This window comes from Manis javanica, chromosome 1, assembly GCF_040802235.1.
Source record: "Manis javanica isolate MJ-LG chromosome 1, MJ_LKY, whole genome shotgun sequence".
Lineage (NCBI taxonomy): Eukaryota > Metazoa > Chordata > Mammalia > Pholidota > Manidae > Manis > Manis javanica.
The window spans coordinates 93,985,429-94,000,152 of NC_133156.1; the positions used below are offsets into that span (position 1 = coordinate 93,985,429).

Sequence of the window (14,724 nt, forward strand, 5' to 3'; positions counted from 1 at the left end):
GTTGTCTGCCTCTTCCAGCACTGCACAAAGTAATTTCTTGTTAATCTGGGGCACGGGCTGTACATACTGTACAATCCCTGCTGCCTTCCCAGTCTTCTTTTTCCCTGGTCCCTTGCTTATGTCCCCCAGTCTCTTGCCAGACTCAGATATTTACCTTTCATTACCTTATGAGGCCTTAAACTTCCCCTTTTAATGTTCACGCTCAGATCACGTCTGCTCTGGAAGCCATCCCTGTCTTCTCTGCTCGCCTCCTCGGCACGCTCCACCCCTGCTCTGCTGGTCAGCATTCCACAGTCAGCATGGTGCTGGGCTCTGAAGAGGCAAACAAACAGGTTGATGACAGGATTAACAGCCCCTGCACAGACCCTTTTAGATGTAAGAATTTAATACATGTTGGAGGAGACACCACACATCAGGGCAGAAGAGAAGGATCGTCAATAAATGGCATAGGAATAATTAATGAGCTCCTTGGGGAAAACTCAGTTCAGATAATTATCTCAGCCCTCCCAAAGTTAATTCTAGATTTATTTATGAGGTAAAATTTTTAAAGCCTAGAAGAAATTGAAAGTGAATATTTATTAAACCTTTGAAGAGGGAGGAGTATTTCCCTCTTAGCTTAGACTTGGGTGATACTCATAAAGGAAAAAAATCAGTAATTAAAAAAAATTTATTACACTTTTGCATGTCGAAAAAGTAGCCTAAATTAAAATATATCTTTGAGCTTTAAAAAACGTTGTGGCAAGTACAGCTAGTGAGTAATGGCATAATATATTTACTATGTAAAGCACTCACACAAACAATAAACCTTCTATTGAAAAAGTGCCAGAGAACATGTGTCCAAATAAAGAAATGCAGTGGGTTGATGAATATAGACAAATGTTCAACCTTACTGGCTGCACTCAAATATGTGAACTATTAAAAAAAATGAGATGAGATGCAATCCTTTGTACATTATTCAAGATTAAAGACAATTAGAACACTTAATGAAGTACACTTAATTACAAGCATTAACTAGTAATGCTTGATATCTCTATCGGTGCTCTGCACACTGGGGACTCCTGGGGACTAAGAGAAGCTGCCATTTTAAAAGCCCTGCTTTTACCAGCTGCTTTATGCGCAGTATCTTAAACTCTTATGATGCCCGTGCAAGGTACATAGGGTTGGTCTTATTTTACAGGTGAGGAGAATGAGGCTCAGAGAGGCATTGCTAGTAAGTTTGAGAGCTAAGACTTGAACTCCAGTTGGCCTAAGTGCACATTCTACTCTCTTCCAGTGGGTTCGCTTGCCTCTGTGAAATGCTCTCAGCTGGTAAAGAAGAGAGCAGCTTCTGTTGTTGAAGCTTGAATCTGGAAATGCTTCCCCCTTCTCCTCCCCAACCTCCAATCTGGTATAAAGATGCACAGAAGTAATAAGAAAACAGAACGAGGACTCAGAAGAGAAAAGCAGAATTCAAGCTCAAAAGACAACGTGTACAGCGGAAAAACAAAACAAAATAAAACTAGCTCCTGGAAGAGGCGCACTGCTGCAGCTCAAGGCACCCCCTTCCTCCCATCTCCATCTTCAATCCAGGTAACTGTTTCTTGTCTCCTTCAAGTAACCCTGCCTGGGCTGGGTCCAGCCTCCAAACAGATAGCAATCAAGGCATTTTATGGCTGGATCCCAAAGAGCCAGGCTCCATTGCTTTGTGCAGAAACGGGACAGGTTGTCTGTTCTCTGAGAGCCTTTGTCCCTTCCCAAGCCACCCACTGTGGATAGTGAAAGTCATATACCCTGTGATAATTTCCTTGAATGTTATACCCAATATGAACAGTGTGATGTGTGTGGGTGCAGTTAGCATTTGAGGACCCCTAAACAGGAATCTACAGTTCAGGGAGGATTAATTAACCTCTTAAGTACCCTAATGAAGAAGACACACTCTAGAGCTGTGGATTTGAATTTCGTTTTTGAAATCTAACAACAGAGGGTTGGTTAACTAGCAGAAGGCATGATTGAAATGATTTCCCCATCAGTGAAAGGCAGAGCTGAAATCTGTCTCTAACTAGAAAGACTGACCTATCCCCACTGGGCTCACCCAAGCACGTTTGAGAATCCAGCAAGCCCAGCTCAAAGCCTTTGGAGCAGTTCTTGACCCTCAGATGTTCACTTGACCCTGTGTTCTTGCTTGCCCCGGGGCCTATGGCTCCTGACTGTAAGGTAAATTCTAGTTGAAATAAGCAGGCAAAGAGAGGTAACAAAGGGCTAGGTAATTTATTTAAATACCCCCAGGTGATGTTCTACCGGCCTGGGTACTACAAGCCGGAGAAGTCACACCCGGTTAGGGAGGTGGGGTGCTTATAAGGGATTAGGAGGGGGAGGAGTGGGCAAACTATCTTAGGGGGGTGTTGAGAGCTATGATTGGCTAAAGGTGACATAATAGTCAACTAGAAACTTTTTTCCTTCCAAGAGGGAGGAGGCTGACATCCGGGTCTTAGTTGGCACATCAGGATGGAATTCAGGGAGAGCTGTCCCCTTTCCATATACGGCACGGACTTTGGGGTCTTGTCTGTTCTCCCCCTATGGCATCTCTCTGTTCTGTTTGCATGTCCTTGTTTTTCCTTTCTCCAGCCTAACATTCCAGCCTTTTGGTCATAATGGGCGACGACTCAATCTGGCTACTTCCGGCTGACAAGGGGCACCATGGGGGTTTGAGGCTGGTATTAGGCCAAAGGAGGGGGTTCAGTGGGAAGAGGTGCATAATGGTGAAGTAACATCTGGTTGGTGGCAACCCAGGTCATCTGGGTTAGCCGCTGTTGGAGGAACCTGAGGACACAAGGGGCAACTAAGAGTAAACCACAAACTGTTATTAAGGGGCCCAGTAGGGGTATTAACCAGGCTGTTATGGGGGACTGGAATTCTGGATCGAGTTTACATCTCAATGACTAGTATTAGGATTTAGTATAGATAAGACCGCATTATTGAAACAATACTTTTCTCTAAAATCACCCTTATTTTTATTAGAAGTAGTTAGATTAAGAAAATAATTAACAGTTGGCTTGATTATTTGCATAAGTGCAGTAAGAAGAGCAATTGATTACACAGGCTTTTTTAAATATGCTTTGCTGGAACTTTTTGTAAGGAATTTCAGATTGAACTTTTAAGGGCTTTTTGAGGCTAGAAAGCTAAGCCAGACTTGCCATCAGGTTGTGCTGCAGTACCTGTAGATTTGGGTGAATTCCTCTCTTCTTGAGGTTCCTGCACCTGCCAGGAAGTGAGTGACCTTCCTTACTCACCTGGTAAGGCTGCTGGGAACCCTGTAAGCAAGGTACCAGGCCAATTCTTCCAAGGGGCTTTGTTGGCTTTATAAAGTCAACCTTAGCTCCTTAAAGCTGTCCATATCTGAGTTTATGCACGTGTGTCTAAGGTATGACATTCCAGTCAAAGCCTTGGTAGTATAACATGTGTTTTTAATTGGTCCTCTTACAAGGAATGCAGGTTCTTATTGAACTTATGCAAATAAACATACTGCCATGAAACATAAAAATACTGAAAGCTTTTAAATTCTTGAGGGGTCAGGTAGAGAGAAAGATAAATGTTTCAATTCTGCTTATAAAGGTATTGTCATTCATGAAACTGTTGTCAGCTTAAGAGAAAAAGCTTAAAACACTTTATCAGCAACATCTGAAACAAAAAGTCACAAAACTATCTTCTTTAGTTCACTTAATCTTATGTAACCAATACCTGTTCTGCTGAAATCTAGTTCTTTACTAGTGTAGGAGTAATAAAACAGTGACTATAAATGGCAAAAGACTTACAAATGACTGTGGTTAAAGATCTGATGAGAGCTTACTGTAAGGCAGTTGACATAAGGAAATTCTGATATTTCTGTAACACAAAACATTCAGTAACAAAGTTCAGCATCATTCCTTTTGACAGTGCCCTCCAGGCAATTAAGCAGGTAATTATATATCAGATAAATAAGCTAAATTAGCTAAATACTTTCTCTAATGAGAAAAAGTTTTTCTGACATGTTCCATGGGTTCTCTGGAAAATATCAGAGTTAACTAGAGGCAAAAGCACTTTTTTGAATTTGATTTTGGGAAGTTGTTAAAAGTTTTAAGACACTTGCTTAAATAGGACCATAGGTTGTCAGAGGCCAGAGAAGTCACACCCGGTTAGGGAGGTGGGGCACTTATAAGGGATTAGGAGGGGGAGGAGTGGGCAAACTATCTTAGGAGGGTGTTGAGAGCTATGATTGGCTAAAGGTGACATAATAGACAACTAGAAACTTTTTTCTTTCCAAGAGGGAGGGGGCTGACATCCGAGTCTTAGTTGGCACATCAGGATGGAATTCAGGGGACCCTTTCCATATATGGCACAGACTTTGGGGTCTGGTCTGTTCTCCCCCTGTGGCATCTCTCTATTCTGTTTACATGTCCTTGTTTTTCCTTTCTCCAGCCTAACACTGACCAGCTAGACAATTGACTAATCCCGCTGTAAAAATACTGTTCCTCCTTGGAGTGGCCCTCTCAAGCAAAGAGCTAGCTGGAATGTCTGAAGAGAGATGGGACCTTTTCCCAACTCACAAGAATGGACTGCACAATCATTTTTAAACCTGCTTGTTAATAAACACTGGCACATTTAGCAGAATTTGACCTCAGGCTCCCTTTCATTGTAATGAACAGCCTGGTAGTGAGGTTGTCAGGAAGAGGATGTACAGAGTCCACTGTCTCTAATGCCAGAGGCTGCCTGCATGTACAAGTATGAAAGAAACAACAACATATACGTTACCTAACGCTGCCTTGTAGACACATTGGCTTATGTCAGTTTGCAACGTGCCCTTTCAGTCTGAGAACACCTCTCCACAATGCCTTGACATCTTTTTTCTGTGTGTGTGTGAAGCACACAGAGATGCTAACTTCGGAGATGTGAAGCTAAAAAAGGATTCTACTCCGCTCTCAAATCCCTACTTTGACAGGTGGAGAGAACTGACCACAGGGCGGTGCTTTCTGATTAAGCTGCAGGAATGGCTGCCGGGGGTCAGGGGCCAGCTCTGCTAGCCGGAGGCCAGCACTCCGCACGCTGCAGCGTTTGCAGGCGGCTGTTGGGGTGGCGGGGGAGGGGCTTGTTGGTGAAAAGACAGGGAAGGGTCACCTGCTCATGATGAACCCAGTCCGGTTGTCTGTATGAGGATGAGACTTCCAACTGGTCCAAATGAGAATTTTGCTGCCTGTAGACAATGAGAACCAGGCCTCCAACCACAACCACCCTGGGCCATTTTTTAATGCCGTGGCCAACTTGACCTATTATGGAAATTGCACCAATTACCAGCGTAACATTTGCATGTGAAATGACAACTAAGTGCTTGCCTAAGAGGCAATTTTTGCAAATGAAGCTGGGTGTTACTATAATGGGTTATTCTGTCCTTTGTTGGGATTTCTTGCCACTTGATGAGATGACAGCTCTTCTCTCCTGTGGCCTGGCGTAAGTTACTTGTCCCTGAAATGTTTCCTGTGGCTTGCATACGAGCCCCGTGAAATAAATAGGCTTCAATCACTAGTTTCAACAATTCTCCTGTCTCCAAGTAATAAAACATCTGGAAAATTGGGCTAAATGGATAAAACAGTTCTCTGTAATAAGTATCTGGCATCCTTACAACTCTATATAATGGCTTTTTTTAATGACCAGATGTAGTACTTCTGTGTTATGAAGAACAGAGACATATTTTAACTATGCTTTTCATTGCACTTAAAATGCAAGGTATATTTTCATAGCTCCCTGGAGAAACTCTATCCCATTGATTGAGAATTGTTGATGTGTTGGTTTACAAACTTGAAAAGTAAGCGAACTGCTTAGAAAATTGCAGATATAATTTAAACAGTCATTAAACTGGACACTTACAGGGAACTGGCTTAAGAAAAAGAATTCAGTCTATAAATTTCCCCTTCTCTCCTAGTGGATTTGTTCCACAGATTCTTTGATCTTGCAGTCGTTTATGTTCCTGTCTTCTGTAATATTTATGGTTTTATGAAGAAATGATTTCATCGAACTTGCTGTTCACTTCTTCCCAGTTTCTCATTAAGAAAGTTTAGCTGCCAACCCACCTGTACAGTTTCCATTTTATAACCCTTTGTGGGGTTCCAACAAGATGTTTTTAACATGTGTGAACGTGGGGGTGTGTGTGTAAATGGAGCTATCTAGAACATTGTCCACTGTGCGACTATTCCACAAATCTCCTGATCACACACACACACACACACACACACACATACACTTGCACACACACACACACACACACACACTTGCACACACGTTTATTTTTTATTTTAGAAAGTTTGGAAAACACAGAAAAGCATGAGAAGAAAACGATCACCTGTAACTATATCCAGTTATCACCATTCTTTGTATATGTACTTTTCACTCTGTAAAATTACAATCATGCTCTGTATACTGTTTCGTCACTGGAACTTGAATACCCTGAACATTTCTCCTTTCATTAAATATTCTTTTAAAATACAGTCTTGATGGACAGACCATTTTTGCTGAACTAGTTTATTCTGGGATATTTAAAATTTTTCAGAAATTTTCACTACTATAAATAGGCTATGATAAATATCTTTATGTAAAAGTCTTTTTATAGCTCTCTTATTCTTTCCTAGAAGTAAAATTGCTGAGTTAGGTAGAAATCAAAGGGTTAGGTAGAAAGATAGACATAAGCAGCCAGGAAAGGCGAAGATAGGTTCAAGGAAAAAACTGCCGAACCTGCCCAGGTGAGAGTCCCACATGAAGACAAGGTTTTGCAGGGAAAGAACTTCTTCACTTATGGGGACCAGGTCAGCTGTTCCCAACTGGATCCCAATGTGGGCACAACTGAACAGAACTAAGAACTGCCCAAAACATGCTTCACCGTGGGAAAGGACATGCGCACTGAGAGGGATGGTTATGCAGATGGACCTGTCAATCAGATAAGCCGACCTTGTCAATCAAAGAGACGCCTCCTAGCCAGAATGCAATCTATAGGCCTCCCATCTAAAGGATCGAGGCCTTTGTCTATCTTGACTCTGGCTCGCTCCTCCCTTGGAGTGTATTCAGGTAAAACTTTTGCTCTCCCTCACTATTGCGTTTCTGCCTTTCAATTCTTTGTTTTGGTGGGGACAAGAACCGAGCAGAACAAACTCAACCTGTAACAAAAGGGTATGAGCTTTTATTTTTAAGACTTTGTTTTAATACATACCATCCCACCCAGATGTTCTTCTAAAAGGGTGTAGTGATGTATGTCATACACTCCCACTACAAGATTATGAGCGTTCCAGATTTCATGCACTCTGGGTCTTCTCATTAGCAACAGTTCCTTATTAAAGATATTAATCTTCTGCCTGCTGTCTAAATTGCCATGGTTCCCTAGTTTGATATTTGCCTTTTAACTTGGATGATGAGCTGGAAAATTCTATTTGTTTTGCCAAATTTTCTTCCCTTCCTCCCCTTGTTTAGACTTTTTAAACTTCTTTTCTCTCATTTTTTTCCTTTAATAGAGTCTTCTTTCTTTGGCTTCTAAGCTTTCCCAGCTTTAAATTAGATTCTAGACTTAGGCTTTTCTTAAATGTGTGTTTTTCTAGTTCTTTAGTGGTTTTATTTTTGTATTTGACACAGATCTACCCAGAACTGATTTTGTCATATTGCCTGAAGTGGGAAATCTAGTTTTTCCTTTTCCAAATGGTTAACAGATCATGTTAACATCATTTATTCAATATTCCATTAACAAATAATCCATCTTAGATATATGCACCCCTGTGTTTATTGCTGCATTATTTACAATAACGAATATATGAAAGCAACCCAAGTGCCCATGGGTAGATGATTGGCTAAATAATAGATGGTATATATATATGCAATGGAATATTACTCAGCCATAAAAAAGAAGGAAATCTTGCCATTTGTGATAACATGGAAGGGCCTAGAAAGTATCACTAAGTGAAATAAGTCAGAAAGAGAAAGAATTCTGCTGAATTCAAATCTTGACATGAAGGTGCTAGAAAAACTCATTAAAGAAGCCCTCACTATGTAAAATGAACTCTCCATTCATAATGTGAATGATCTTTCAATTTGTTTTGTAGAGTTGGATTTTTGTGTAGGTTAGATTTCCTTTAAGTAGAACTCAGTTTCAAAATATAAGTCATGCTATTCAGAACTTTAAGAGAAATGGCTTCTTAAGACAGAGGAAGACGAGTCCTCAGCTGGTTTGTGTAGCACCTGCTCCTTTTCTGGCTTTGCTTTTCCACCTCTATGCATCCCTGTTGATCCCCGCCCCCCAACCCATTCTTTTTCTAATTCAGAGGATAACTCTTGGGGTCAAGGACTGTGGACTTCAATTTATGTTCTGCTTCCAGAGAGCTATGGGAATCTAATGAGTGCTTGTTACATGTGTAATTGTCCTCTGCTAAAGCTCTGAACTTGCCATGCTGGGAGCCAGGAAGGGGACCTATTGCTCAGCACCCCCGATCAGCACCAACAGACACAGTTTCCCATGGCTTTGTCTGCTGCTGTCTGGCATGAAGGGTGGAGGCTGAGCAAAGCAGAGTTTTTGCTACCAGTTTCCCCTTTGCCAGAGGGATGCTGGCTGTGTCCCTTTTCCAGCTCCCATGTTCTTGCTTTCTTGAGATGATCCCTTTCTTGCCTTTCTTGCCCTTACTGCAGTTGTGTCTCTCATCCAGTTCAGTTCTCAAACTGGAGTTTGTGGAACCTGGAAGATCAGAGGTCTCTTTGTTGGGATGCGTAAGTTCTAAGACAGTTTCTTTTCAGTTTTGTGGGCCTTCTCCAGTGATAATCTAAAATACAATTTTACTAGTTATAAAGGTAATAATTAAAAATTGAAACACAATTCTTGGAATGACATTTTGGTATTGAGGCTGCATTCAGCTGCTGCCAGGAAGAGTAGACACAATGAAGGGTAGCTTAAGCAACAAGTTCTAATTTTTCTCATCTACCAAGAGGTCTGGAGGTGGGCAGCTGCTGGCTCAACTCAGTGGTTTAATGATGTCAGTCGAGGCTGATGTCTCTGGGATGCTCCTCTCTTGTCCTTCATAGCTACAAGTTGGTCACTGCAGCTTCAGGCATCATGGATCTGCTTGGAGGCAGGAAGAAGAGGTAAAGAGGTGTACCGGCCATATTGGTCTCTTTTAACAGAAAAACAAAACATTTTCCAGAAATCACTTAGCACACCTCCTGTTACATTTCATTAGCACCAACTGAGTTGCAGAGCTACCCTAGCTAAGAGGGAGGCTGGAAAATCAAGTGTTTAGTAAAAGGAACAGGGTTGCTATGATTCTGTTACTTAAGGCTGGACACACACTATTTGGAGTAAAATCAGGGTTTGAAATAGCAGTTGGGCGTGATGTGTGTGTAAGTGGCCTCTGCCCCATACATGCCCTTTCCTCTTGCTTCCTTTCCAAATGACCCTTGTTTCCTTTGACAAAGGTCAGAGTCTCGCCTCTCCCTTTGCTTCTTGCTCTGTTAATATGGTGATTTTCTCTCTGCCTTTGGGCTCCTGCCCTCCTCTTCTACTCCATCAGTTATGGTCAGAGTATTGCCAGTCATTGCCTGCTAGCCCTTCACCCTCAGGGTGGAAAAGATAATTATTTCTAAATTAGAAGCCTTCTTTGACTATGATACCAGATATCAGATATTTATCAGGCTTTTAAGGTTTAAGTTTAATTTATTCTCAACAAAAAAACAATTTCCTGAGTTGAAGAAAAGCATTCATCATCAACTGACAGTAAGGCAATGCTAGTTTTTGCTAAAGGCCTAGTGTTGAGTGTTGACTAATTGAAAAGATAAGAGAGAAGGAATTTAGCACAATCCTTGGTTTCCCCAGAGCAGGAGTGAGCTGGCTTTGTTCCCCAGCTCTTGGTGCTCATCTATAGAGCATCTCACCTCACATTCCCCATGGTCACATTCTACTAAGTGTGTCTGTGTCTTTCTTCTCTCTCCTTCTTTCTTTCTGCTTTCTTCTCTCCTGCTGGCAAGGACCTTATTTCACAGTGTGATCTCTTTAAATTCAGAATTGCCTGTGGCTCCCCTTCATCATTTCCGTAATTTTCCTGAGGCAGACAGGTTCCCTTGCCTCCTGGCTCAGCTCCTTCACCTGCTCCATGCTGGGGATCATGTGCTTTCCAGCATGTTCTAAGGTTAATGTGTCCTGGCCCTGACCATGGTCTGTTGGACAGCGAGAAATCAGGCATTTCATGTTCTGTTCTCAGTTTGCAATGAGCATTATGAGGTCTTAGGCGGGTGACTTAATTATGCTGAAAAATTAATACTGTGCTGGGAGATCATTTTGAAATTCAATAGTTTAAAATTATCTTGGGATTTATTGATGCAAATATTACTTAAGTATCAAAGACATGTTTTCTCCTGTTTTAAAAATCTCTTTCGTCTATGAAAGCTTTAAATATGATGTAAAGAAATATTAAAATAACAGTTAAAGTTAAATGGAAAAAGGAGGGTACATATTGTATTAGTTGAAAAACCTTGGATCAAAAGCTCCAATCTTCTTGTGGGAAGGGAGTACATCCAGCGTAGCCAAATTGCAAAGTTTGAAGGCACAGGCCCCAAAACTGTCCTCACTTCTGACACCTGCAAGTTTGTAGGAAGGAGGTTCCCCAAACCACCATCAATGTTGGTAATTCAATAGAAGAAAGGACTTACAGAACCCACTGAAAACCATTCTACTTATATTTATGGTATATCACAGGAAAAAGATACAGATTAAAATCCAAAGGAAGAGACATGTAAAGCAGAGTCTGGGAGGGTTCTGAAAGCAAATTGCTATTGGTCTTGGGACATGTTACCTCCCTGGCAGCAATGTGTGACAAAACACACAGAATGTTTTGTCACCAACTAGACAAGCTCACCTCAGGGACGTCCCAGAGGCAGCAACTCATTAGTGGGGTCCAGCATTCAAACCTAGTTACTCTGGCACCAGAAATGTCCCCTCGATGCTGGGAGGCCCATCAACCAAAGTCCCTCGCCTGTCCCTCCCTGCAGCTCATGGACATCAGAAATGCTAGCAAGGCAAGGCTCTGAAATCTTCCATGTTTCAAGACACCAGTGCCCTGGGGGTTTGCAGACCACTGACATTTCTGTAAGCTGATGACCTGCCATCATCTAAGTCGGAGTCTGAACATCTGAACTAGAGATTTTGGGGAACAAAGTCTTAGGAGATTCAAAGAGACCAAGTATCTGGAGCTGGAAACTGGACAGGAAAGCCTGGACTTACATGCAACAGATGGATGAAGTAGGCTGGCAGGTGGGAGACACCACACAACATGCGAGGCACAGAGTCAATGACAAAAGCAGACAAAGGAACACAGAGAACATGGAGATTTTTTAGAAAATATGTGACACACAAATAATTAGTATGATGTTTCAGAAGGAAAATGCATTCTTGGTTAAATGAAGGATTTATTAGCCTTCTATTAAGATTTTGAAGAATAATTGCTATCTGTTCCATTTAATAAATATTTATTGAGTATTTACCAGGTACCATGCAACATTCTAGGTGCTGAGGATTCAGCAGAGAGCAAATAGACCAAGTCCCTCCCTCACAGAGCTTGCTTCCTAATGGGAGATATAAGTGGTAATAACTGTGGTGACCAAAAGTAGAGCAGGGCCAAGGAATGGAAAAGAAGAACTCATTATCTTAGCCTGGAGCTCAGGGACAGTCTCACTAATCAGGATATTTTAATAAGAGGAGGGACATTTTACTTGGTCATGTGGATATCTATGGAAAAGTGTTCTAGGCAGAAGGACAGTAAGTGCAAAGGTTCTGGGGTTAGAGAGTGCTTGGTGTGTTTGGGGATGAAAGAGGCAGCCAGGGCAGTGGGAGTGGAGATGAGGCCAGAAGAGCAGGGCCTTGTGGTTGTGGAAAGGAGATGGAAGCCACTGTAAGATGTAACCTATAAGCCTGTATCTCAGGGACAGCAAAAGTTCATGTATGTGCACACAAACACACCCTTTGCCATCCTCAGCCTGGGAGGTTCTGCTTTGCCTCCCAGTCCCGTCATCATCTTGACTGGGGGAAACTGTGGAAGAGCCTTAGAGGAAGCTGAGAAGTTAAACTAATTCATATCAGTATTAAAAAACAAAATTCAACCAAATTTGTTTTGAATTTGAAGATCTTATTGGTTTTATCAAGTGATTCGTGAGTGAGGCAGTATCCCCTCTGCAAGTAGAGAAGTGTTCTGAAGGGCTGCAGAAAGGGAGAAGTTAGGGCAGGACAAGGAAGCCATAAAGAAAAAAAGTATTATTTCAGGTGTGGTACATTTCAGAAAAGGATAAGGATGAAAGGATGGATAAGGATAGCAGGTGGATTCCTTTGGGGGAAGGAGGAACCATGTGACCAATTATCTTATCGATGCTGAGGAGAACATTCCTGACTGACTGCATTTCTGGGGGAGGAAGAAGCCGCACTTAGCTTCGGTGGTGAGCCCCGGTTTGGTCCCCTGGCCCAGCAGAAACGAAACCATGTTGGTCCCACGTCTTTATTTTTGTGGAGTGACCATGGAAAGAGAGACATTCTGGAAGTCACTGGGGTGGGGGTGGCCAGCAAAGAGGCAGCAGGTGGCAGAGAGGGGATACTGAGGGAAGTCTTGTGGGGAAGAGCAGCTTCAGGAGGAATAGCTACTGAGATGAGGGAAACTTTGGGAAAAGGGTTCTGGAATGTTCTGCTGGGTATCATGCACTGTGGTGACCACTTTGCTACTTCTCTAAAAGACTATTTATGTTAAGTTGCAAGCCTTTTTGAAGTTGGATTCATGTTCTTTTGGATACAACACTGCCAAGACCAGCTCCAAGGTGGCTTGACTTTATTCAGGTTTCATTTCTATTTATAGTGTCCATGAGGTGAGTGATGAGCTGGCTTTTTAATAGCATCTTTTAGTAAACTCTACTATTTTCTTTTTCCTTGAATATTTTTAAAAAGCCCTCTGTTTTACTTTAGAATATGTATGCAACTGACATCACAGAACAGGTAACCTCAGGTGGAGTCTCAAATTTGCTGTTGACAGCCATGTTATCTTGGGTAAGTCACCTGATCTCTTAAGCACCAGTAGTTTTTTTTTCCAAACCTAAAAAATTTTATTTTAATCACATTCAAAAATAAATTTGTATACATACAATATCTAAATTTCTGAGGAAACATTGAGAGCATAAAAATAACATGTAAGCACCAGTAGTCTTATCTGTAAATGGAAATACTTTTTAAAAAATTTCTGTACAGATTCTCAAGAATTAAATAATACTGTGCATGTAAAAAATAATGGAAATGACAGTCATTGTTTTAACAGGTTACTTTTATTTTTATTACCAATTTGGATCCTAATATGCTCATTAAATATATGTGAAATAAATTCAAGAAAAAATTAAAATGCATGCTTCTGTACAGTGTCTTGCCTATGCATAAATGTCATTAGTGGACTCATTTGACCAGAAGAGACAAAATGTGTGCATCAAAGTCCAGTAAATTTGTCAAATTGCTGGAATATCTTTCTTATGCTATGTGACTCAAGAAAGACAGAAAATGTTGCTTCTCTTTCATATTTCAGAGTATGTAATCCTGAGAATACATTTCCCTTATTAATAATCAAAATAAATTCTTCCAAACCATAATTTATATCTCTCAAGTTACATAATGATTATTGGAATTATACTTAAAAATAAACACCAGTAAGATATGTATACCCTGAAAAAGCCTACTATGTAGAAGTTCTAGAAAATAACATAAAGCAGCAGGAATAATCATTGGTACAAAATTGACTTTTCTTTTGTCAAATGGAAAAAGGGGATTTGGCTTCCTTAAAAATAGTGACCTCTGATTTTTTTTCCCCATCTCTTCAAGTTATTTGCATTTAATAATAGTTTAGTACCTAATTGTGTGATTAGCATAAAGACTAATTGCTGACTAGTTCTATTGGCTTTCCTACACAATATTAAATGTAGGATTTTATAGATGCTAAGAGGCCAATGGTCAACAATCTAAAACTCTACTCAAAAGTTAAAAAAAAATGTTCACCACTTAAGGGTTAATATCGCCATGCTTATCTGGATGTTGGTTAGAACATTCTTAAAAGCCTGATGTTTTATCACAGTCCTTACTAGAGCCTGGCATAAACAACCATGTCATTTTATGTTCTTATCTTACTGGATACTTAGTGCCCCAGTATTAAAGGGCACCTAGAGCCAAAGAACCTGTTAGTGTGGCTTTCCCAGTGCCTCACCGCACCTCCACCCTCCCTGGGAGAACTCATTCCCCCACACGTCGCACACCCCCCACCACAGACACATGGGATCAAGACCCATCCTCCAGGTCAGACTGCAGCTTCAGATCACTGGTCCCTTTCCTGGACATTAACCCCACCCCACCTCAGGATCAGTACAGCTCTGCCCACTGGCTCCTCCCTCCCCGGCTGTGCCACTGGCTCCCCCATCCCCTCCCTGACGGTGCCCACTGTCTCCCCTGTCCCCTCCCCTGGCTGTGCCCACTGTCTCCCCCATCCCCTCCCCTGGCTGTGCCCACTGGCTCCCCCTCTCCCCCCAGCTGTGCCCACTGTCTCCCCCTCCCCCCCGGCTGTGCCCACTGTCTCCCTTCTCCCCAGGCTGTGCTATTGTCTCCCTCCTCCCTGGCTGTGCCCACTCTCTCCCTTCTCCCCAGAGACACCAGGCACTGCATCCAGAGGGCATGGGGTTCCTGCT

General features: G+C 41.8%; 1 long non-coding RNA gene across 1 annotated transcript; it reads left to right on the forward strand.

Moving 5' to 3' along the window:
• Positions 1-211: 211 nt before the first annotated feature.
• LOC140848524 (uncharacterized) lies at positions 212-4,539 on the forward strand. The gene is made up of 3 exons (XR_012129578.1): positions 212-375; positions 1,274-1,569; positions 4,435-4,539. It is a non-coding gene; the product is annotated as an uncharacterized lncRNA (long non-coding RNA).
• Positions 4,540-14,724: the final 10,185 nt, after the last annotated feature.